Source organism: Oncorhynchus nerka, linkage group LG20 (assembly GCF_034236695.1).
Source record: "Oncorhynchus nerka isolate Pitt River linkage group LG20, Oner_Uvic_2.0, whole genome shotgun sequence".
In the NCBI taxonomy this organism is placed as follows: domain Eukaryota; kingdom Metazoa; phylum Chordata; class Actinopteri; order Salmoniformes; family Salmonidae; genus Oncorhynchus; species Oncorhynchus nerka.
Genome location: NC_088415.1, coordinates 17,772,887 through 17,799,224, shown reverse-complemented (window position 1 = coordinate 17,799,224; position 26,338 = coordinate 17,772,887). Strand labels below are relative to the sequence as shown.

The following is a 26,338-nucleotide window of genomic DNA, read 5'->3' as shown; positions in this document are numbered from 1 at the left end:
GGAGAAGAAGGGACGAAAGTGAGGGAGGCCAGACTTGGGGAGAAGAAGGGAAGAAAGAGAGGAGGCCAGACATGGGGAGAAGAAGGGATGGAAGAGAGGAGGCCAGACATGGGGAGAAGAAGGGACAAAAGAGAGGGAGGCCAGACATGGGGAGAAGAAGGGAAGAAAGTGAGGGAGGCCAGACATGGGGAGAAGAAGGGACAAAAGAGAGGGAGGCCAGACATTGGGAGAAGAAGGAAAGAAAGAGAGGGAGGCCAGACATGGGGAGAGGAAGGGACAAAAGAGAGGGAGGCCAGACATGGGGAGAAGAAGGGAAGAAAGAGAGGGAGGCCAGACATTGGGAGAAGAAGGAAAGAAAGAGAGGGAGGCCAGACATGGGGAGAGGAAGGGACAAAAGAGAGGGAGGCCAGACATGGGGAGAAGAAGGGACAAAAGAGAGGGAGGCCAGACATGGGGAGAAGAAGGGAAGAAAGAGAGGGAGGCCAGACATGGGGAGAAGAAGGGACAAAAGAGAGGGAGGCCAGACATGGGGAGAAGAAGGGACGAAAGAGAGGGGGGCCAGACATGGGGAGAAGAAGGGAAGAAAGAGTGGGAGGCCAGACATGGGGAGAAGAAGGGACAAAAGAGAGGGAGGCCAGACATGGGGAGAAGAAGGGAAGAAAGAGAGGGAGGCCAGACATGGGGAGAAGAAGGGACAAAAGAGAGGAGGCCAGACATCGGGAGAAGAAGGGAAGAAAGAGAGGGGGGCCAGACATGGGGAGAAGAAGGGAAGAAAGAGAGGGAGGCCAGACATGTGGAGAAGAAGGGAAGAAAGAGAGGGAGGCCAGACATGGGGAGAAGAAGGGACGAAAGAGAGGGAGGCCAGACATGGGGAGAAGAAGGGAAGAAAGAGAGGGAGGCCAGACATGGGGAGAAGAAGGGATGGAAGAGAGGGAGGCCAGACATGGGGAGAAGAAGGGACAAAAGAGAGGGAGGCCGGACATGGGGAGAAGAAGGGAAGAAAGTGAGGGAGGCCAGACATGGGGAGAAGAAGGGAAGAAAGAGAGGGAGGCCAGACATGGGGAGAAGAAGGGACAAAAGAGAGGGAGGCCAGACATGGGGAGAAGAAGGGAAGAGAGAGAGGGAGGCCAGACATGGGGAGAAGAAGGGACAAAAGAGAGGGAGGCCAGACATCGGGAGAAGAAGGGAAGAAAGAGAGGGGGGCCAGACATGGGGAGAAGAAGGGAAGAAAGAGAGGGAGGCCAGACATGTGGAGAAGAAGGGAAGAAAGAGAGGGAGGCCAGACATGGGGAGAAGAAGGGACGAAAGTGAGGGAGGCCAGACTTGGGGAGAAGAAGGGAAGAAAGAGAGGAGGCCAGACATGGGGAGAAGAAGGGATGGAAGAGAGGGAGGCCAGACATGGGGAGAAGAAGGGACAAAAGAGAGGGAGGCCAGACATGGGGAGAAGAAGGGAAGAAAGTGAGGGAGGCCAGACATGGGGAGAAGAAGGGACAAAAGAGAGGAGGCCAGACATTGGGAGAAGAAGGAAAGAAAGAGAGGGAGGCCAGACATGGGGAGAGGAAGGGACAAAAGAGAGGGAGGCCAGACATGGGGAGAAGAAGGGAAGAAAGAGAGGGAGGCCAGACATTGGGAGAAGAAGGAAAGAAAGAGAGGGAGGCCAGACATGGGGAGAGGAAGGGACAAAAGAGAGGGAGGCCAGACATGGGGAGAAGAAGGGACAAAAGAGAGGGGGGCCAGACATGGGGAGAAGAAGGGAAGAAAGAGTGGGAGGCCAGACATGGGGAGAAGAAGGGACAAAAGAGAGGGAGGCCAGACATGGGGAGAAGAAGGGAAGAAAGAGAGGGAGGCCAGACATGGGGAGAAGAAGGGACAAAAGAGAGGGAGGCCAGACATCGGGAGAAGAAGGGAAGAAAGAGAGGGGGGCCAGACATGGGGAGAAGAAGGGAAGAAAGAGAGGGAGGCCAGACATGTGGAGAAGAAGGGAAGAAAGAGAGGGAGGCCAGACATGGGGAGAAGAAGGGACGAAAGAGAGGGAGGCCAGACATGGGGAGAAGAAGGGAAGAAAGAGAGGGAGGCCAGACATGGGGAGAAGAAGGGATGGAAGAGAGGGAGGCCAGACATGGGGAGAAGAAGGGACAAAAGAGAGGGAGGCCGGACATGGGGAGAAGAAGGGAAGAAAGTGAGGGAGGCCAGACATGGGGAGAAGAAGGGAAGAAAGAGAGGGAGGCCAGACATGGGGAGAAGAAGGGACAAAAGAGAGGGAGGCCAGACATGGGGAGAAGAAGGGAAGAAAGAGAGGGAGGCCAGACATGGGGAGAAGAAGGGACAAAAGAGAGGAGGCCAGACATCGGGAGAAGAAGGGAAGAAAGAGAGGGGGGCCAGACATGGGGAGAAGAAGGGAAGAAAGAGAGGGAGGCCAGACATGTGGAGAAGAAGGGAAGAAAGAGAGGGAGGCCAGACATGGGGAGAAGAAGGGACGAAAGTGAGGGAGGCCAGACTTGGGGAGAAGAAGGGAAGAAAGAGAGGGAGGCCAGACATGGGGAGAAGAAGGGATGGAAGAGAGGGAGGCCAGACATGGGGAGAAGAAGGGACAAAAGAGAGGGAGGCCAGACATGGGGAGAAGAAGGGAAGAAAGTGAGGGAGGCCAGACATGGGGAGAAGAAGGGACAAAAGAGAGGGAGGCCAGACATTGGGAGAAGAAGGAAAGAAAGAGAGGGAGGCCAGACATGGGGAGAGGAAGGGACAAAAGAGAGGGAGGCCAGACATGGGGAGAAGAAGGGAAGAAAGAGAGGGAGGCCAGACATTGGGAGAAGAAGGAAAGAAAGAGAGGGAGGCCAGACATGGGGAGAGGAAGGGACAAAAGAGAGGGAGGCCAGACATGGGGAGAAGAAGGGACAAAAGAGAGGGAGGCCAGACATGGGGAGAAGAAGGGAAGAAAGAGAGGGAGGCCAGACATGGGGAGAAGAAGGGACAAAAGAGAGGGAGGCCAGACATGGGGAGAAGAAGGGACGAAAGAGAGGGGGGCCAGACATGGGGAGAAGAAGGGAAGAAAGAGTGGGAGGCCAGACATGGGGAGAAGAAGGGACAAAAGAGAGGAGGCCAGACATGGGGAGAAGAAGGGAAGAAAGAGAGGGAGGCCAGACATGGGGAGAAGAAGGGACAAAAGAGAGGGAGGCCAGACATCGGGAGAAGAAGGAAGAAAGAGAGGGGGCCAGACATGGGGAGAAGAAGGGAAGAAAGAGAGGGAGGCCAGACATGTGGAGAAGAAGGGAAGAAAGAGAGGGAGGCCAGACATGGGGAGAAGAAGGGACGAAAGAGAGGAGGCCAGACATGGGGAGAAGAAGGGAAGAAAGAGAGGGAGGCCAGACATGGGGAGAAGAAGGGATGGAAGAGAGGGAGGCCAGACATGGGGAGAAGAAGGGACAAAAGAGAGGAGGCCGGACATGGGGAGAAGAAGGAAGAAAGTGAGGGAGGCCAGACATGGGGAGAAGAAGGGAAGAAAGAGAGGGAGGCCAGACATGGGGAGAAGAAGGGACAAAAGAGAGGGAGGCCAGACATTGGGAGAAGAAGGAAAGAAAGAGAGGGAGGCCAGACATGGGGAGAGGAAGGGACAAAAGAGAGGGGAGGCCAGACATGGGGAGAAGAAGGGACAAAAGAGAGGAGGCCAGACATTGGGAGAAGAAGGAAAGAAAGAGAGGGAGGCCAGACATGGGGAGAGGAAGGGACAAAAGAGAGGGAGGCCAGACATGGGGAGAAGAAGGGACAAAAGAGAGGGAGGCCAGACATGGGGAGAAGAAGGGAAGAAAGAGAGGGAGGCCAGACATGGGGAGAAGAAGGGACAAAAGAGAGGGAGGCCAGACATGGGGAGAAGAAGGGACGAAAGAGAGGGGGCCAGACATGGGGAGAAGAAGGGTAGAAAGAGAGGGAGGCCAGACATGGGGAGAAGAAGGGACAAAAGAGAGGGAGGCCAGACATGGGGAGAAGAAGGGAAGAAAGAGAGGGAGGCCAGACATGGGGAGAAGAAGGGACAAAAGAGAGGGAGGCCAGACATCGGGAGAAGAAGGGAAGAAAGAGAGGGGGTCAGACATGGGGAGAAGAAGGGAAGAAAGAGAGGGAGGCCAGACATGTGGAGAAGAAGGGACAAAAGAGAGGGAGGCCAGACATGGGGAGAAGAAGGGAAGAAAGAGAGGGAGGCCAGACATGTGGAGAAGAAGGGACAAAAGAGAGGGAGGCCAGACATGGGGAGAAGAAGGGAAGAAAGAGAGGGAGGCCAGACATGGGGAGAAGAAGGGAAAAAGAGAGGGAGGCCAGACATGGGGAGAAGAAGGGACAAAAGAGAGGGAGGCCAGACATGGGGAGAAGAAGGGAAGAAAGAGAGGGAGGCCAGACATGTGGAGAAGAAGGGACGGAAAAGAGGGAGGCCAGACATGGGGAGAAGAAGGGAAGAAAGAGAGGGAGGCCAGACATGGGGAGAAGAAGGGAAGAAAGAGAGGGAGGCCAGACATGGGGAGAAGAAGGGACAAAAGAGAGGAGGTAAGACATTGGGAGAAGAAGGAAAGAAAGAGAGGGAGGCCAGACATGGGGAGAGGAAGGGACAAAAGAGAGGAGGCCAGACATGGGGAGAAGAAGGGACAAAAGAGAGGGAGGCCAGACATGGGGAGAAGAAGGGAAGAAAGAGAGGGAGGCCAGACATGGGGAGAAGAAGGGACAAAAGAGAGGGAGGCCAGACATGGGGAGAGGAAGGGACGAAAGAGAGGGAGGCCAGACATGGGGAGAAGAAGGGAAGAAAGAGAGGGAGGCCAGACATGGGGAGAAGAAGGGACAAAAGAGAGGAGGCCAGACATGGGGAGAAGAAGGGAAGAAAGAGAGGGAGGCCAGACATGGGGAGAAGAAGGGACAAAAGAGAGGAGGCCAGACATCGGGAGAAGAAGGGAAGAAAGAGAGGGGGCCAGACATGGGGAGAAGAAGGGAAGAAAGAGAGGGAGGCCAGACATGTGGAGAAGAAGGGAAGAAAGAGAGGGAGGCCAGACATGGGGAGAAGAAGGGACGAAAGTGAGGGAGGCCAGACTTGGGGAGAAGAAGAGAAGAAAGAGAGGGAGGCCAGACATGGGGAGAAGAAGGGATGGAAGAGAGGGAGGCCAGACATGGGGAGAAGAAGGGACAAAAGAGAGGGAGGCCAGACATGGGGAGAAGAAGGGAAGAAAGTGAGGGAGGCCAGACATGGGGAGAAGAAGGGACAAAAGAGAGGGAGGCCAGACATGGGGAGAAGAAGGGAAGAAAGTGAGGGAGGCCAGACATGGGGAGAAGAAGGGAAGAAAGAGAGGGAGGCCAGACATGGGGAGAAGAAGGGACAAAAGAGAGGGAGGCCAGACATTGGGAGAAGAAGGAAAGAAAGAGAGGGAGGCCAGACATGGGGAGAGGAAGGGACAAAAGAGAGGGAGGCCAGACATGGGGAGAAGAAGGGACAAAAGAGAGGGAGGCCAGACATGGGGAGAAGAAGGGAAGAAAGAGAGGGAGGCCAGACATGGGGAGAAGAAGGGACAAAAGAGAGGGAGGCCAGACATGGGGAGAAGAAGGGACGAAAGAGAGGGGGGCCAGACATGGGGAGAAGAAGGGAAGAAAGAGAGGGAGGCCAGACATGGGGAGAAGAAGGGTCAAAAGAGAGGGAGGCCAGACATGGGGAGAAGAAGGGAAGAAAGAGAGGGAGGCCAGACATCGGGAGAAGAAGGGAAGAAAGAGAGGGGGGTCAGACATGGGGAGAAGAAGGGAAGAAAGAGAGGGAGGCTAGACATGTGGAGAAGAAGGGACAAAAGAGAGGGAGGCCAGACATGGGGAGAAGAATGGAAGAAAGAGAGGGAGGCCAGACATGGGGAGAAGAACGGAAGAAAGAGAGGGATGCCAGACATGGGGAGAAGAAGGGACAAAAGAGAGGGAGGCCAGACATGGGGAGAAGAAGGGAAGAAAGAGAGGGAGGCCAGACATGTGGAGAAGAAGGGACGGAAGAGAGGGAGGCCAGACATGGGGAGAAGAAGGGAAGAAAGAGAGGGAGGCCAGACATGGGGAGAAGAAGGGACAAAAGAGAGGGAGGCCAGACATGGGGAGAAGAAGGGACGAAAGAGAGGGGGGCCAGACATGGGGAGAAGAAGGGAAGAAAGAGAGGGAGGCCAGACATGGGGAGAAGAAGGGAAGAAAGAGAGGGAGGCCAGACATGGGGAGAAGAAGGGACAAAAGAGAGGGAGGCCAGACATGGGGAGAAGAAGGGACGAAAGAGAGGGGGGCCAGACATGGGGAGAAGAAGGGAAGAAAGAGAGGGAGGCCAGACATGGGAGAAGAAGGGACAAAAGAGAGGGAGGCCAGACATCGGGAGAAGAAGGGAAGAAAGAGAGGGGGGTCAGACATGGGGAGAAGAAGGGAAGAAAGAGAGGGAGGCCAGACATGTGGAGAAGAAGGGACAAAAGAGAGGGAGGCCAGACATGGGGAGAAGAAGGGAAGAAAGAGAGGGAGGCCAGACATGGGGAGAAGAAGGGAAGAAAGATAGGGAGGCCAGACATGGGGAGAAGAAGGGACAAAAGAGAGGGAGGCCAGACATGGGGAGAAGAAGGGAAGAAAGAGAGGGAGGCCAGACATGTGGAGAAGAAGGGACGGAAGAGAGGGAGGCCAGACATGGGGAGAAGAAGGGAAGAAAGAGAGGGAGGCCAGACATGGGGAGAAGAAGGGAAGAAAGAGAGGGAGGCCAGACATGGGGAGAAGAAGGGACAAAAGAGAGGGAGGCCAGACATTGGGAGAAGAAGGAAAGAAAGAGAGGGAGGCCAGACATGGGGAGAGGAAGGGACAAAAGAGAGGGAGGCCAGACATGGGGAGAAGAAGGGACAAAAGAGAGGGAGGCCAGACATGGGGAGAAGAAGGGAAGAAAGAGAGGGAGGCCAGACATGGGGAGAAGAAGGGACAAAAGAGAGGGAGGCCAGACATGGGGAGAAGAAGGGACGAAAGAGAGGGGGGCCAGACATGGGGAGAAGAAGGGAAGAAAGAGAGGGAGGCCAGACATGGGGAGAAGAAGGGACAAAAGAGAGGGAGGCCAGACATGGGGAGAAGAAGGGAAGAAAGAGAGGGAGGCCAGACATGGGGAGAAGAAGGGACAAAAGAGAGGGAGGCCAGACATCGGGAGAAGAAGGGAAGAAAGAGAGGGGGCCAGACATGGGGAGAAGAAGGAAGAAAGAGATGGAGGCCAGACATGTGGAGAAGAAGGGAAGAAAGAGAGGGAGGCCAGACATGGGGAGAAGAAGGGACGAAAGAGAGGGAGGCCAGACATGGGGAGAAGAAGGGAAGAAAGAGAGGGAGGCCAGACATGGGGAGAAGAAGGGATGGAAGAGAGGGAGGCCAGACATGGGGAGAAGAATGGACAAAAGAGAGGGAGGCCAGACATGGGGAGAAGAAGGGAAGAAAGTGAGGGAGGCCAGACATGGGGAGAAGAAGGGACAAAAGAGAGGGAGGCCAGACATGGGGAGAAAGAGAGGGAAGAAAGAGAGGGAGGCCAGACATGGGGAGAAGAAGGGAAGATAGAGAGGGAGGCCAGACATGGGGAGAAGAAGGGAAGAAAGTGAGGGAGGCCAGACATGGGGAGAAGAAGGGACAAAAGAGAGGGAGGCCAGACATGGGGAGAAGAAGGGAAGAAAGAGAGGGAGACCAGACATGGGGAGAAGAAGGGAAGAAAGAGAGGGAGGCCAGACATGGGGAGAAGAAGGGAAGAAAGAGAGGGAGGCCAGACATGGGGAGAAGAAGGGACAAACGAGAGGGAGGTCAGACATGGGGAGAAGAAGGGACAAAAGAGAGGGAGGCCAGACATGGGGAGAAGAAGGGAAGAAGAGAGGGAGGCCAGACATGGGGAGAAGAAGGGACGAAAGAGAGGGAGGCCAGACATGGGGAGAAGAAGGGACGAAAGAGAGGGAGGCCAGACATGGGGAGAAGAAGGGACAAAAGAGAGGGAGGCCAGACATGGGGAGAAGAAGGGACGAAAGAGAGGGAGGCCAGACATGGGGAGAAGAAGGGACGAAAGAGAGGGAGGCCAGACATGGGGAGAAGAAGGGACAAAAGAGAGGGAGGCCAGACATGGGGAGAAGAAGGGACAAAAGAGAGGGAGGCCAGACATGGGGAGAAGAAGGGACGAAAGAGAGGGAGGCCAGACATGGGGAGAAGAAGGGAAGAAAGAGAGGGAGGCCAGACATGGGGAGAAGAAGGGACAAAAGAGAGGGAGGCCAGACATGGGGAGAAGAAGGGACAAAAGAGAGGGAGGCCAGACATGGGGAGAAGAAGGGACAAAAGAGAGTGAGGTCAGACATGGGGAGAAGAAGGGACAAAAGAGAGGGAGGCCAGACATGGGGAGAAGAAGGGAAGAAAGAGAGGGAGGCCAGACATGGGGAGAAGAAGGGACAAAAGAGAGGGAGGCCAGACATGGGGAGAAGAAGGGACAACATTTTTTTAAATTTAATTTAATCTTGATTTAACTAGGGGAGACATATCTTTTATTATTCTTTCCATTCAAACACTCCACATTGAACATGATGAGGAATATTGTCTATTGTAAATCTATATTTGATTCAAAGTACTGGTACCGGTATTGACTTGGTACCGGTACCCCTTGTACATAGCCACATTATTGTTATTTTATTGTGTTACAATTTTTTATTTCATTTATTTAGCACATTTTCCTTACTTTTTTAAAACTCTGCATTGTTAGCTAATGGCTTGTGAATAAGCATTTCATGGTAACGTCTACATCTGTTGTATTCGGCACGTGTGACAAATACAATTTTATTTGATATTGATTTGATTTGAAGTACTATTTTGTCCTGATTTGACTGGGATTCAAATTAAATGGACAAAAACCGTGTGCATGTTCTGTAGACATATAGCAACCACTTCGAGATAAAGACAGGGTGTGTATAATGTAGCCATGGAGAGAAGGACAGCAAAGAGGGGGTGAAAACAGCAACAGAGTGAAGAATGAATGGGAAGAAGAGGAGGAGAAAACAGGGTCAGAGATTAGAGGAGTCCGACACCCACACACACACACACACACCCGGGTGAACACACACACGGGTGCACGTCGTCATTCTCCATGTGTACCCTGTTCCCACCCTTCCTCTTGCTTTGCTTGAGTTTTTAACATGACCCATTTCATCCTCCTCCTTTTTATCCTGCTGTGTTTGATGTTTGGGTTATTGTTTGCAATACAACACTGATCTGTTGTGTCAATAGTCCTTGACACTTTGTCCCAGAATGGAGGGTGTGTGTGTTGTGTGTGTATTTTTCAGGAGACATTTGGTTGAGCAAGTGTGTGGTTGTGTTTCTGTGCGTTCGTGGCCATTGGGAGTGTTTGACAGAGGCCAATATTATTCATCCCAGACAATATCCTAAAATGGCTAATTATCCTGACCAATTAGCTGACTAATTAAACAATCTAAGCGGACAATCTATCAGCTGTCACAGATCAATAGATGCTTTCCATGCTGCAGATAGAGAGAGAGAAAGAAATAAAGATAGACAGAGAGACAGAAAGAGAGAGAGAGAGCCAACTGTCACCCCTCTATCAGATCAAAGATCACAGCAAAAATAGAGGAATACTCAATCATGAGGCATCAAAGCAAAAGAAACTGTATAATATTAAGAAATGCTATAGATGGAAGGAATGTAGAGTAGAAACCTTCCAAAAAACATTTAGGCAACAACAAATTCAATTCCTTTTAGACAACTTCCTGGACAAAACGTTCCACAGTAATAGTGAAGGTGTAAACTTGGCAGTAGAAAAATAGAAACAGCATATTTGATGTCACGGCTTCCCTATCAGCTTCCCTGTCAAACGGGTCAGCAGGTAGCCTAGTGGTTAGAGCATTGGATTAGTAACCAAAAGGTTGCAAGATCAAATCCCTGAGCTGACAAGGTAAACATCTGTCGTTCTACCCCTGAACAATGCAGTTATTAACCCACTGTTCCTTGGCCGTCATTGAAAAAATAGATTTTTCTTAACTGACTTGCCTAGTTAAATAAAGGTAAAATGAATTTAAAAATCTAAACATTTCAAACAGAAAATCGAAGAAAAAAATAACAACAATGACAAATGGTTTGATGAAGAAAGCAAACATAGGGACCCAGAAAACCTGTGTCTACGCCATCACTATGGTGAATCACTAAAACAATACAGAAATACACTACGGAAAAAGAAAGAACAGCAAGTCAAAAATCCTCTCAATGTAACTGAGACTTGGAAAACACCAGACAAACATCAACTCGAAGAGTTATCTATCGAAAATGGAGATGTATGGGTAAATCACTTCTCTAATCGTTTTGGCCCTATAACAAAGAACAGACAGCAAAAACATATACATGATCAAATACAAATCTTAGAATCAGCTTTTTAAAGATGACCAGAACTCACTAGATTCTCCAATTACATTGAATGAACTACAGGACAAAATACAGGCCTGTGATGTTGATGGTATCCTCAATGAAATGATAAAATACAAAGACAAAAAATTCCAATTGGCTATACTTAAACTCTTTAACATCATCCTTAGCTCTGGCATCTTCCCCAATAGTTGGAACCAAGAACTGATCCACCTAATGCACAAAAGTGAATACAAATTTGACCCCAATAACTACCGTGGGATATGCGTCAACAGCAACAGAAAATCATCTGCATTATAATTAACAGCAGACTCATTCATTTCCTCAGTGAAAACAATGTACAGAGCAAATGTCAAATTGGATTTTTACCAAATTAAATATGACAGACCACGTATTCACCCTGCACACCCTAAATTACAAACAAATAAACTGAAACAAAGGCAAAGTCTTCTCATGCTTTGTTGATTTCAAAAAAGCATTTGACTTCAGGAGACCTTTGTGTGTGTGTTAAAACCTGTTCTGGGTGCTGTGACCTTCAGACACTATCAGAAGGCGTCTACATTAAGGCGTCTACATTCAGACTCCTCCTATCTGGATCCCACCGTGGTTGTCTGGTTTTCTGAGAACACAAGGCTGCCACAGACCTGATGAAACCAGCCCCATGTCAGAAGATGCTTACGCTCACATTGTTATGACTCTATACTTGTGATGAAATGTCAAGTTTCGGTCAAACCCACTTCTGAGTTTTTACTTGCTGATAAGATGGTTCCTGCTGTCAGTGGGAGGTTAGATTTATTAAAAGGTTGTTGCTAGGAAAAGTTATGTAAAAGGGATTGGGGAGGCTATATGAGTTACAGGATGTCTTAGGCATTTTGCAGAACTTAGGGAGAAACTATCATATACTGTTATACTGTATTCTGTATCAACTTGTGCCTACAATTGTATTACGAAAAGGAGTATTTCCATACTTAAACAAAGAGTCTGTGTTTCCTTTCCATTACTAATGTATGTTTGCTAATTATATATACCTGATCATTTGTTGACGAAATTCACCAACATCTGCTGTACAAATTGATGGAAAGTGGTGTTGGGGAATAAACATACGACAATATAAAATCCATGTACACAAACAACAAGTGTGCGGTTAAAATTGACAAAAACACACACATTTCTTTCCATGGGGCTGTGGCGTGAGACAGGGAAGCACCCTCTTCAACATATATACAGTATATATATATATATATATATAATGGGGGGGAACAAGTATTTGATACACTGCCGGTTTTGAGGGTTTCCTACTTACAAAGTATGTAGAGGTCTGTAATTTTAATCATAGGTACACTTCAACTGTGAGAGACGGAATCTAAAACAAAAATCCAGAAAATCACATTGTATAATTTTTAAGTAATTAATTTGCATTTTATTGCATGACATAAGCATTTGATCACCTACCAACCAGTAAGAATTCCGGCTCTCACAGACCTGCTAGCTTTTCCTTAAGAAAATCTCCTGTTCTCCACTCATTACCTGTATTAACTGCACCTGTTTGAACTTGTTACCTGTATAAAAGACACCTGTCCACACACTCAATCAAACAGACTCCAACCTCTCCACAATGGCCAAGACCAGGGAGCTGTGTAAGGACATCAGGGATAAAATTGTAGACCTGCACAAGGCTGGGATGGGCTACTGGACAATAGGCAAGCAGCTTGGTGAGAAGGCAACAACTGTTGGTGCAATTATTAGAAAATGGAAGAAGTTCAAGATGACGGTCAATCACCCTCGGTCTGGGGCTCAAGGCAAGATCTCACCTCGTGGGGCATCAATGATCATGAGGAAGGTGAGGGATCAGCCCAGAACTACACGGCAGGACCTGGTCAATGACCTGAAGAGAGCTGGGACCACAGTCTCAAAGAACCCATTAGTAACACACTACGCCGTCATGGATTAAAATACTGCAGCGCACGCAAGGTCCCCCTGCTCAAGCCAGCGCATGTCCAGGCCTGTCTGAAGTTTGCCAATTACCATCTGGATGATCCAGAGGAGGAATTGGAGAAGGTCATGTGGTCTGATGAGACAAAAATAGAGCGTTTTGGTCTAAACTCCACTCGCCGTGTTTGGAGGAAGAAAGATGAGTACAACCCCAAGAACACCATCCCAACCGTGAAGCATGGAGGTGAAAACATCATTCTTTGGGGATGCTTTTCTGAAAAGGGGACAGGACGACTGCACCGTGTTGAGGGGAGGATGGATGGGGCCATGTATCGTGAGATCTTGGCCAACAACCTCCTTCCCTCAGTAAGAGCATTGAAGATGGGTCGTGGCTGGATCTTCCAGCATGACAACGACCCGAAACACACATTTACATTTTACATTTAAGTCATTTAGCAGACGCTCTTATCCAGAGCGACTTACAAATTACACAGCCAGGGCAACTAAGGAGTGGCTCTGTAAGAAGAATCTCAAGGTCCTGGAGTGGCCTAGCCAGTCTCCAGACCTGAACCCAATAGAAAATCTTTGGAGGGAGCCGAAAGTCCGTATTGCCCTGTGACAGCCCCGAAACCTGAAGGATCTGGAGAAGGTCTGTATAGAGGAGTGGGCCAAAATCCCTGCTGCAGTGTGTGCAAACCTGATCAAGAACTACAGGAAACGTATGATCTCTGTAAATGCAAAGGTTTCTGTACCAAATATTAAGTTCTGATTTTCTGATGTATCAAATACTTGGGTCATGCAATAAAATGCAAATTAATTACTTAAAAATCATACAATGTGATTTTCTGGATTTTTGTTTTAGATTCCGTCTCTCACAGTTGAAGTGTACCTATGATAAAAAATTACAGACCTCTACATGCTTTGTAAGTAGGAAAACCTGCAAAATCGGCAGTGTATCAAATACTTGTTCTCCCCACTGTACACATAATATGACATTTGAAATGTCATTATTCTTTTGGAACTTCTGTGAGTGTAATGTTTACTGTTAATTGTATTGTCGTTTTCACTTTTGTTTATCATCTACTTCACTTGCTTTGTCAATGTTATCATATGTACCCCATGCTGATAAAGCCCTTGAATTTAATTGAGAGAGAGAGAGAGAGAGAGAGAGAGAGAGAGAATGTTTGCTCAGTTTGCAGAGCAGAGTGAATATTCCAAAAAAGCATGGTGAATATATATACTATATAATTTATTTGAAGTTAGCAAGTTGCTTCTATGGACACATTTTCATTTTGTGTTTATTTTGTGTTACAGAGGTTATTTGTGTCAAGTTTCTATCAGTGTGTGTATGTTTCTTTGTCTATTTGTGTGTGGATATGCATGAGAGAGAGTGCTGACAGTAGTACTGCAGGGAAGAGGCAGGACAGACATTCCCACAGGACAGAGAGAGAGAGGCAGGTCCCACTGTTGTCTCCCAGGCCTTATCTGATCAAGGCATCAACACTTACACTCCTCCCTTTTCCACCCTCTCTCTGCAACAACCCTCCCTCTCTCTGTTACCTCCCTCCCTCCCTCCCTCCCTCTCTCTCTCAATTTGATTCAATTTAAGGCCTTTATTAGCATGGGAAACATGTTTACATTTCCAAAGCAAGTGAAATAGATAATAAACATAAATGAACAGTAAACATTACACTCATGAAAGTTCCAAAAGAATAAAGACATTTCAAATGTTATATTATGCGCAAATAGTAAAAGTAAAAACAGAGAGAAAAAAATGAACATAAATATGGGTTACATTTACAATGGTGTTCGTTCACTGGTTGCCCTCTCTCTCTCTCTCTCTCTCTCTCTGAATATGTTTAAAAGGATAATAAGTTCATCCCTCTCTTATTTATGGTGTCCCTGACAGGTCAACATGACACACACAAACACACATGTGTGTGTGTGTGTGTGTGTGTGTGTGTGTGTGTGTGTGTGTGTGTGTGTGTGTGTGTGTGTGTGTGTGTGTGTGCATGCGTGCGTGTATGTGTTGTTTATGCGTGTGCTACTGGCAGCCTGTCAAAGTGGAGCTAAATTGCATTAAAATAGTGCAGCGCTTGTCTCAAATTTACATGGGAATTAGGCAGAGTAGTGGCAATTACCTAGGCCTACGCTGCTAATTGAATAAGGCTGAAGCGCTTTCTCTCTTTTCTCCTCCCTTTCCCTCTCTCCCTGTCTTTTCATTCCATGCATGGTGTCATACGCTTTTCATCTCCAATGTCATTGTGGCTACACTTCGCCCTCCTTCAGGGCCCATTGTCCAACACATTGTTAAACCATCACCATGCAGAGAAGAGTTGTGGCGGGGATTGCCGGTGACTGGATTCTGTAGGCATGTTGGTGTAGAGGGACTTGTTGGTTTTTGGGACATGTTGATTTATAGGGGCATGTTTGTTTATAAGTTAAAAGGACATGCTTGTTTATAGGGGCATGTTTGTTTATAGGGACATGTTTGTTTTTGGGGACATGTTTCTTTACAGGGACATGTTGGTTTATATTTATATTTTATTCATTAAATCATGTTGGTTTATAGGGACATGTTTGTTTATAGGGACATGTAGGTTTATAGGGACATGTAGGTTTATAGTGACATGTTTGTTTATATTGACATGTTGGTTTATAGGGACATGTTGGTTTATATTTAGATTTTATTCATAAAATCATGTTGGTTTATAGGGACATGTTTGTTTATAGTGACATGTTGGTTTATAGGGACATGCAGGTTTATAGTGACATGTTGTTTTATAGGGACATGTTTGTTTATAGGGACATGCAGGTTTATAGTGACATGTTGGTTTATAGGGACATGTTGGTTTATAGGGACATGCAGGTTTATAGTGACATGTTTGTTTATATGGACATGCAGGTTTATAGTGACATGTTGGTTTATAGGGACATGTTGGTTTATAGGGACATGCAGGTTTATATTGACATGTTGGTTTATAGGGACATGTTTGTTTATAGGAACATGTTGGTTTATAGTGACATGTTGGTTTATAGGGACATGTAGGTTTATAGGGACATGCAGGTTTATAGTGACATGTTGGTTTATAGGGACATGCAGGTTTATAGTGACATGTTTGTTTATAGGGACATGCAGGTTTATAGTGACCTGTTCGTTTATAGGGACATGTTGGTTTATAGGGACATGCAGGTTTATAGTGACATGTTGGTTTATAGGGACATGTTTGTTTATAGGAACATGTTGGTTTATAGTGACATGTTGGTTTATAGGGACATGTAGGTTTATAGGGACATGCAGGTTTATAGTGACATGTTGGTTTATAGTGACATGTTGGTTTATAGTCACATGTTGGTCTATAGGGGCATGTTGGTTTACAGGGACATGTAGGTTTATAGGGACATGTAGGTTTATATTTATATTTTATTCATTAAATCATGTTGGTTTATAGGGACATGTTGGTTTATAGGGACATGTTTGTTTATAGGAACATGTTGGTTTATAGTGACATGCAGGTTTATAGGGACATGCAGGTTTATAGGAACATGTTTGTGTCACATACAGTGGGGAGAACAGGTTTTTGATACACTGCCAATTTGGGGGGTTTTCCTACTTACAAAGCATGGAGAGGTCTGTAATTTTTTATCATAGGTACACTTCAACTGTGAGAGACGGAATCTAAAACAAAAATCCAGAAAATCACATTATATGATTTTTAAGTAATTAATTTGCATTTTATTGCATGACATAAGTATTTGATACATGAGAAAAGCTTAATATTTGGTACAGAAACCTTTGTTTGCAATTACAGAGATCATACGTTTCCTGTAGTTCTTGACCAGGTTTGCACACACTGCAGCAGGGATTTTGGCCCACACCTCCATACAGACCTTCTCCAAATCCTTCAGGTTTTGGGGCTGTCGCTGGGCAATACGGACTTTCAGCTCCCTCCAAAGATGTTCTATTGGGTTCAGGTCTGGAGACTTGCTAGGCCACTCCAGGACCTTTTGATGCTTCTTACGGAGCCACTTCTTAGTTGCCCTGGCTGTGTGTTTCGGGTCGTTGTCATGCTGGAAGACCCAGCCACGACCCATCTTCAATGCTCTTACTGAGGGAAGGAGGTTGTTGGCCAAGATCTCGCGATACATGGCCCCATCCATCCTCCCCTCAACACGGTGCAGTCGTCCTGTCCACTTTGCAGAAAAGCATCCCCAAAGAATGATGTTTTCACCTCCATGCTTCATGGTTGGGATGGTGTTCTTGGGGTTGTACTCATCTTTCTTCCTCCAAACACAGCGAGTGGAGTTTAGACCAAGAAGCTCTATTTTTGTTTCATCAGACCACATGACCTTCTCCCATTCCTCCTCTGGATCATCCAGATGGTCATTGACAAACTTCAGACAGGCCTGGACATGCGCTGGCTTGAGCAGGGGGACCTTGCGTGCGCTGCAGGATTTTAATCCATGACGGCGTAGTGTGTTACTAATGGTTTTCTTTGAGACTGTGGTCCCAGCTCTCTTCAGGTCATTGACCAGGTCCTGCTGTGTAGTTCTGGGCTGATCACTCACCTTCCTCATGATCATTGATGCTCCACGAGGTGTGATCTTGCATGAAGCCCCAGACCGAGGGTGATTGACCGTCATCTTGAACCTTTTTCTAATAATTGCGCCAACAGTTGTTGCCTTCTCACCAAGCTGCTTGCCTATTGTCCTGTAGCCCATCCCAGCCGTGTGCAGGTCTACAATTTAACCCTGATGTCCTTACACAGCTCTCTGGTCTTGGCCATTGTAGAGAGGTTGGAGTCTGTTTGATTGAGTGTGTGGACAGGTGTCTTTTATACAGGTAACGAGTTCAAACAGGTGCAGTTAATACAGGTAATGAATTGAGAACAGGAGGAATCCTTAAAGACAAACTAACAGGTCTGTGAGAGCCGGAATTCTTACTGGTTTGTAGGTGATCAAATACTGATGTCATGCAATAAAATACAAATTAATTACTTAAAAATCCTTGAATGTGATTTTCTGGATTTTTGTTTTAGATTCCGTCTCTCACAGTTGAAGTGTACCTATGATAAAAATTATAGACCTCTACATGCTTTGTAAGTAGGAAAACCTGCAAAATCGGCAGTGTATCAAGTACTTGTTCTCCCCACTGTATGAGTGTTTTCACATGTGTCTGTTACGTTTAATATGTGAAGTTAAGTGTGTTGTTTGGAGGGGATTTCTCTTCTCCTGTCCTGTGGGAAACTTATCAGTAACAGAGAGAAAGAAAAAAAAACGAAGACAGACATGACCAGAACACACCCCGAGGGAGACACAGAACACATGAACACACACACAGATACTGTAAGCCTGTGTGGAGTGACAGGGGACATCCCTGAGACTAGGGGACATCACTGAGAGGAGAGGTGCATTGTAACTCATATAGTGCAAGTCACACACATAACAGGTGTTCATTTCCACTGGAAGATTTGCATGGCACATTGTTATCACAACATCTTGTAATATATACATTTTTGCTGAGATTATTTAATACCCATTACTCACTACACAAACACACCCCAAGTTGAGGTTGAAATATGAAAAGTGGTTATATTGTGTGTGCGCGTGCGTATTTGCATGTGTTCGTTTGTGTGTGTGTGTGTGCGTGCGTGCATGCGTGTGTGTGTGTGTGTGTGTGTGTGTGTGTGTGTGTGTGTGTGTGTGTGTGTGTGTGTGTGTGTGTGTGTGTGTGTGTGTGTGTGTGTGTGCGTGCGTGCGTGCGTGCGTGCGTGCGTGCGTGCGTGTGGGTGGGTGTGTGTGTGTGTGTGTGTGTGTGTAGTGGTATTAGGCAGCAGTGTGTGTGGCTGTTTCTGCCTCAGTGTGTGAAGAATTGAGCCTGCCTTCTCCCAGGACTATCAGCATGTGGCTGTCCTGCTTATCAGATCTATCTAATAAGGCAAAACTAAACATACACACACGGCCGCTACACATTTAAAACAAATGGTTCTATATAGTGCCAAAAAAGGGTTATTTGGCTCGTAACCATATCAGAAGCCTTTTTTGGTGCTATATACAGTTGAAGTCGGAAGTTTACATACACCTTGGCCAAATATATGTAAACTCAGTTTTTCACAATTTCTGACATTAAATCCTAGTAAAAATTCCCTGTCTTAGGTCAGTTAGAATCACCACTTCATTTTAAGAATGTGTAAGGTCAGAATAATAGTAGAGAAAATAATTTATTTCAGCTTTTATTTCTTTCATCACAATCCCAGTGGGTCAGAAGTTTACATACACTCAAATAGTATTTGGTAGCATGGCCTTTAAATTGTTTAACTTGGGTCAAATGTTTCGGTTAGCCTTCCACAAGCTTCCCACAATAAGTTGGGTGAATTTTGGCCCATTCCTCCTGACAGAGCTGGTGTAACTGAGTCAGGTTTTTAGGCCTCCTTGCTCGCACACGCTTTTTCAGTTCTGCCCATAATTTTTCTATAGGATTGAGGGCAGGGCTTTGTGATGGCCACTCCAATACCTTGACTTTATTTTGCCACAACTTTGGAAGTGTGTTTGGGGTCATTGTCCATTTGCGACCAAGCTTTAACTTCCTGACTGATGTCTTGAGATGTTGCTTCAATAGAACGTTTGACCTTAAGTGTATTTACCATACACTGTCATCCCTTTATCTCTGTAACTTTACCATACACTGTCATCCCTTTATCTCTGTAACTTTACTATACACTGTCATCCCTTTATCCATGTAACTTTACCAAACACTGTCATCCCTTTATCTCTGTAACTTTACCATACACTGTCCTCCCTTTATCTCTGTAACTTTACTATACACAGTCATCCCTTTATCTCTGTAACTTTACTATACACTGTCATCCCTTTATCTCTGTAACTTTACCATACACTGTCATCCCTTTATCTCTGTAACTTTACTATACACTGTAATCCCTTTATCTATGTAACTTTACTGTACACTGTCATCCCTTTATCTCTGTAACTTTACCATACACTGTCATCCCTTTATCTCTGTAACTTTACCATACACTGTCATCCCTTTATCTCTGTAACTTTACTATACACTGTCATCCCTTTATCTCTGTAACTTTACCATACACTGTCATCCCTTTATCTCTGTAACTTTACTATACACTGTCATCCCTTTATCTCTGTCTTTTCTGTCTCTAACTTTATTGTACCTGAATATCTGCCCCCCATCCTATCACCCTATTTTCCCCCTCTTTCCTCTCACGTCCATTCCTTCCCTCCCCCCTCTCCCCCATTCCTTCCCTCCTCCCCCTCTTGCTTCTATCCTCCATTCCTTCCCTCCTCCCTTTCTCTCCTCTCTCCCCCATTATTTTCTTCCTCCCTCTCTTGCCTCTCTCCTCCATCCCTTCTCCCTCTCTCTCCTCCCTCCTCCATTCATTCCCTCCTCCCTCTCTCTCCTCTCTCCAGCATTCCTTCCAGCTCTCCCTATACCTCCTAACCCCCATACTGTTCACCTACAGAATATTTTCTGAGACGTGTGTGTTAGCTTTATTGGCTGTGTTAGCTGCATTAGCTATGGTAGCTGTGTTAGCTATGTTAGCTGTGTTAGCAGTGTTATCTGTATTAGCAATGTTACCTGTGTTAGCTATGTTAGTTATTTTACCTATTTTAGTTGTGTTAGCTGTTTTAGCTGTGTTAGCAGTGTTAGCTGTTAGCTATGTTAGCATTGTTAGATGTGGAAACATATTTGTTCTTCTACTTTCTCTGTTAAACACTCACTATATATAACACTCAGTATTCCCCCAGCTAGAAAACACACAGTGGTCCAATAGCAAAAACAACTTCAAGTTATCATGCAAGGAAACACTCTGACACCAAAACAGACATAGACACCCACATACAGACTCAGTCTAGGGTCTAGGGTCTACGTGTCAGTCACAGTGTGTGTGTTGTGTCTGACCCCTCAGCCCAGCCATTGTGCCTCATCAGGTATTTTCACTCATAATATCACCAGCAGAAGCCTGTAGGCACATACACACGCACACACTCTCCTCACCTCATGTTAAAGCTTGAACAACCTACTTATGAGTGAGCATGTGTGCTTTCCCTACCACACCCCAGCCCCACAAAGCATTTCCCAATAGCGCCTTGCTCTTCTCTCTCTTTCTATCTTACTCCCCCCTCTCTCTATTCCTGTTCTATATATAAATCAGACTCATGACAGGAGGCCATTTTGGGGCGAAAGTGTTACCGCAGATCACCATTAAGAGCGCAGCGACTAGCTGTGCTGTGCTAAATTCCATACAGAGGTTATAAAGTTATGTGATACCTTGGCCTAGCACTTATTATTCTCTTTACTTACAACTCTATATCTATCTATCTATCTATCTCCCTCCCTCCCTCCCTCCATTTCTCTCTCTCTCACACTCTCTCTCTCTCTCTCTCTCTCTCTCTCTCTCTCTCTCTCTCTATCTCACTCTTATTCTCTCTCTTATTCTCTCTCTCTCTCTGTCTCTCACTCTCTCTCTCACTCTTTCTCTCATTCTCTCTCTCACTCTCTTTCTCCCTCTCATTCTCTCGCTCTTTCTTTCACTTACTCTCTGTCTCTCTCTCTCTCTCTCTTTCTCTTTCTCTCTCTCTCTCTCTCTCTCTCTCACTCTTATTCTCTCTCTTATTCTCTCTCTCTCTCTGTCTCTCACTCTCTCTCTCTGTCTCTCACTCTCTCTCTCTCTCTCTCTCTCTCTCTCTCTGTCTTTCTCTTTCTCTTTCTTTCTCTCTCTCATTCAGTTTAATTCAGTTTAAGGGCTTTATTGGCATGGGAAACATATCTTTACACTGACAAAGCAAGTGAAATAGATAAACAAAAGTGAGATAAACAAAAAAAGTGCATTGTAAACATTACACTCACAAACATTCCAAAATAATAGAGACATTTCAAATGTCATATTATGTCTATATACAATGTTGTAATTATGTGCAAATAGTTAAAGTACAAAAGTGAAAATAAATAAACATAAATGTTTTCTTCTGGCAACAGAAAAAGCTTGCTGCTGTGATTGCACACAGTGGTATTTAATCTAATAGATTTGGGAGTTTATCAAAATTGGATTTTTCTTTTCAAATTCTTTGTGGGTGTGTGTAATCTGAGGGGAAAAATACCTGTCTCTAATTTGGTCATACATTTCGGCAGGAGGTTAGTGAGTGCAGCTCAGTTTCCACCTCATTTTGTGGACAGTGTACACATAGCCTGTCTCTCTTGAGAGCCAGGTCTGCCTACGGCGGCCTTTCTCAATAGCAAGGCTATGCTCACTGAGTCTGTACAAGTTTGGGTCAGTCACGGTGGTGTACTCTCTTTTCAAGGCCAAATAGCATTCTAGTTTGCGCTGTTTTTCTGTAAATTTTTTCCAATGTTTCAAGTAATTATCTTTTTGTTTCCTCATGATTTATTTGGGTCTAATTGTTTTGCTGTCCTGGACCAGCTTGCTTAGGGGACTCTTCTCCAGGTTAATTTCTCTGTAGGTGATGGCTTTGTTATATAAGGTTTGGGAATCATTTCCTTTTAAGTGGTTGTAGAATTTAACAGCAGTTTTGTGGATTTTGATAATTAGTAGGCATCGGCCTAAATCTGCTCTACATGCATTATTTGGTGTTTTACATTGTACACAGAGGATATTTTTGCAGAATTCTGCATGCAGAGTCTCAATTTGGTGTTTGACCCATTTTGTGAATTCTTGGTTGGTGAGCGGACCCCAGACCTCACAAACATTAATAGCAATGGGTTCTATAACTGATTCAAGTATTTTCAGACAGATCAAATTTGATGTTCCTTTTGATGGCATAGAAGGCCTTCTTGCCTTGTCTCTCAGATTGTTCACAGCTTTGTGGAAGTTACCTGTGGAGCTGATGTTTAGGCCGATGTACGTACTGTATAGTTGATGTGCTCTAGGGCATCGGTGTCTTGATGGAATTTGTATTCGTGGTCCTGACAACTGGACCTTTTTTGGAACATCATTATTTTTTATCTTACTGAGATCTACTCTGAGCATAGGTATGACAGAATCTGTGCAGAAGATCTATGTGCTGCTGTAGGCCCTCCTTGGTTGGGGACAGAATCACCAGATCAACATACAGTAGAAATTTGGTGTCAGATTCTAGTAGAGTGAGGCCAGGTACTGCAGTCTGTTCTAGTGACCACGCCAATTCGTTGATATATATGTTGAAAAGGGTGGGGCTTAAGCTGCATCCCTGTCTCACCACTCAGCCATTTGGAAAGAAATGTGTTTGTTTTTTCAAAACGCACACTTGTCGTTTGTGGTCATGGAATTTTATAATGTCGTACGTTTCCTCCCCCCCAACACCACTTTCCATCAATTTGTATACCAGACCCTCATGCCAATTTGAGTAGAAGGCTTTTATGAATCAAGAAAGCATGAGAAGGCTTTAATTTTGTTTTGGTTTGTTTGTTTGTCAAATAGGGTGTGCAGGGTGAATACATGGTCTGTCTTACGATAATTTGGTGAAAAGCCAATTTGACATTAATTCCATTGTTTTTGCTGAGGAAATGTACAAGTCTACTGTTAATGATAATGCAGATAATTTTCCCAAGGTTACTGTTGACGCATATTCCCCGATAGTTATTGGGGTCAAATTTGTCTCCAATTTTGTGGATTGGGGTGATCAGTCCTTAGATCCAAATATTGGGGAAGATGCCAGAGCTGAGGATGATGTTATGGAGTTTAAGTACACCCAATTGGAATTGTATTATTTCATTTAGGATACGATCAACCACACTATCAAGGCACAAGGTGAGACCCAGATGCAGACACAGGAGGCAGATTGTTGGAAACTTGTTTTTTAATCCAAAAAGGGATAGGCAAAAGGTCAAAACCAATTCAGAGTTCAATAGGTACCAAAGGGCAGGCAGATTCAAGGTCAGGGCAGGCAGGATGAACAGGCAGGCAGGAAAGTAGTCCAGAGTCAGGCAGTGGTCAAAACCGGGAAGACTAGCAAAAGAGAATAGAAAAGGAGTATGGGGATAAACACGCTGGTTGACTTGACTAAACATACAAGACAAAGTGGCACAGAGAAACAGGAAAAACAGGGATAAATACACTGGGGAAAATAAGCAACACCTGGAGGGGGTGGAGACAATCACAGGGACAGGTGGAACAGATCAGGAAGTGACAGTAACAGCCCCATAGGGACGCCACCTGGCGTCCTACCTGGGCGCATACCTGGCTGACCGGAGTGTCGGCGGTGGAAATCGGCAATGAGGGCCAGGTCCAAGATATCTTTAACAGGAACCAAGCACCTCTCCTCCGGGCCATAATCCTCCCAGTCAACCAGGTACTGGAAACCCCTGCCCCTGGTCGAACCCTCAGGAAGGGTCTCACCCTGTACGCTGGCTGTCCATCGATTACCCTGGGGGGGGGGGATGGGCCTGGAAACAGAAAACAAAGGACAGTGAGAAACGGGCTTAAGTCTGGACACATGGTAAGTAGAGTGGATACGGAGGGTGCGGGGTAACACAAGACAGACAGCAGTGGAACTAAGGACTCTAGAGAAGGGGAAAGGACCAATGAATCGGGGAGACAGTGTGCGGGACTCTACCCGCATGGTCATGTCCCGACTAGAAAGCCATACCCTCTGCCCAATGCAATAGTGGGGAGCTGGAGTCAGGCGACAGTTCGCTTGTCGACGATGGAGTTGTTTTTTCTCATCTGGGTACACTGACCTCCTGTTCTTGTCCCAGGAAGAGTGGAGGCTGATACCCCATGGAGCACTCGCAAGGCGAGGGTCCCGTGGCAGAACATGGAAGGGTGTCACGGGCATACTCCACCCAGACCCGTTGACGGCTCAAGGTAGTGGGGTTGCTTGAGACCAAGCACCTCAAGGTGGTACCAGGTCTTGGTTGGCTTATTCCGACTGACCGTTAGTTTGGGGATGGAGTCCGGATGACAGGCTGGCCGATGACCCAATAAGGGTGAAGAATGCCTTCCAGAACTGAGACGAGAACTGAGGACCCCGATCGGAGACCATGTCTACCAGGAGTCCATGGATCCGGATGACATGCTGCACCATAAGCTGGACCGTCTCCTTGGCAGAAGGTAGTTTGGGGAGAGGGATGAAAATGGCGACGTTGGGAGAACTATCGACTACCGTCAGAATGACAGTGTTGCCATTAGACGGAGGGAGCCCAGTGACATATGAGACCAGGGATGATGAGGGGTCGGTAGTGTCTGAAAGAGTCCAGAAGGAGCTTGCAGTGGAGTCTTGTTCTGAGCACACACTGTACATGCGGCGACAAAGAAAGAAACGTCGGGAACCATTGTGGGCCACCAGAAACGTTGACGGACGAAGGCCAGCGTGCGATGGGATCCTGGATGATAGGTCAGCGTGGAGGAATGAGCCCATTCCAGTACCCGGGACCGGACTGGGTTAGGGACAAACAGCTGGTTAGCCAGGCCCCCTTTAGGTCCATGCTGGGAGCGTTGCGCCTCATGAACCAGGTTCTCAATACCCCAATCCATAATGGCAACAAGGCATGAGGCAGGGAGAATGGTTTCGGAAGTTGAGAGTGTGGCATAGGAACTGTATAGGCGGGAGAGAACGTCAAGCTTCACATGTTTTTACCCTGGGCGGTAGGAAATGGTGAAGTTGAATCTGGTAAACAAGAGGGCCCACCGGGCCTGCATGGAGTTGAGGCACTTGGCTGTATGGAGATATTCCACATTTTTATGGTGAGCAGACCAATAATGGCTATTCTGCACCCTGGACATTGGTTGAGGCCAATCCACCACTGCATTCACCTTTCCAGGATCCATCTGAACATTGGCCTCAGCAATGACATATCCCAGAAAGGTGATTGTAGAGCGATGGAAGCCACACCTCCGCTTTCACGAACAATTGGTTCTCCAGTAGGTGCTGAAGGACCTGTCTGACATGAAGTACATGTCTTTGGCAGATCGGGGAAAAAAACAGGATGTTGTCAAGGTAAACGAAAACAAAATGGTTTAGCATGTCCTGGAGCACATCGTTGACCAACGCCTGGAAAATGGCATGACTTGGTACTCATAATGTCCACTGGCTGTGTTGAAGGCTGTCTTCTACTCAACCCCCTTGCGTATCCGAACCAGGTGGTAGGCATTCCGAAGGTCCAACTTGGAAAACATGGTGGCCCCTGGAGAGGTTCAAATGCCGAGAGGAGAGGTGAGGTAGGGGGTAACGGGTTTTAACAGTAATGGCATTAGAGTCCCCGGTAATCAATGCACGGACTCGGGGTCTTGTCCTTCTTCTCCCCAAAGAAAAACCCTGCGCCAGCAGGAGATGCACACGGGCGGACGGCCCCAGTGGCCAGAGACTCCTCTATGTACTCCTCAATAGCTTTGGTCTATGGTCCGGACAGAGAGAAATCAATGGCACAGGGACGGTGTGAGAGAAGGGAAGTAGCACGTGCCTAACGTGCCTAACTGAACACTTCCTTGAGGTCATGGTAATCAGTGGGAATAGCAGAGACATTCACAGTCTTGTTAACATCCTGAGGAAGACAATCTGGGGAAGGCTGTGCTGTTTTTTTTCCGTTTTTTTATTTTTTATTTTACCCCTTTTTCTCCCCAATTTCGTGGAATCCAATTGTTTTAGTAGCTACTATCTTGTCTCATCGCTACAACTCCCGTACGGGCTCGGGAGAGACGAAGGTTGAAAGTCATGCGTCCTCCGATACACAACCCAACCAAGCCGCACTGCTTCTTAACACAGCGCGCATCCAACCCGGAAGCCAGCCGCACCAATGTGTCGGAGGAAACACTGCGCACCTGGCAACCTTGGTTAGCAACGCACTGCGCCTGGCCAGCCACAGGAGTCGCTGGTGTGCGATGAGACAAGGACATCCCTACTGGCCAAGCCCTCCCTAACCCGGACGACGCTAGGCCAATTGTGCGTCGCCCCACGGACCTCCCGGTCGCGGTCGGTTACGACAGAGCCTGGGTGTGAACCCAGAGTCTCTGATGGCACAGCTGGCGCTGCAGTA

General features: G+C 46.8%; 1 long non-coding RNA gene across 1 annotated transcript in view; it reads right to left on the bottom strand.

Moving 5' to 3' along the window:
• Positions 1-23,154: 23,154 nt before the first annotated feature.
• The window catches only part of LOC135563147 (uncharacterized), an 81,493-nt gene continuing 78,309 nt past the window's right edge, over positions 23,155-26,338 (bottom strand). The window contains exons 2-3 of the long non-coding RNA XR_010460300.1: positions 23,544-23,749; positions 23,155-23,312 (exon numbers count right to left, since the gene is read on the bottom strand). This is a non-coding gene — a long non-coding RNA (uncharacterized LOC135563147). The remainder of the gene's footprint in view (positions 23,313-23,543; positions 23,750-26,338) is intronic.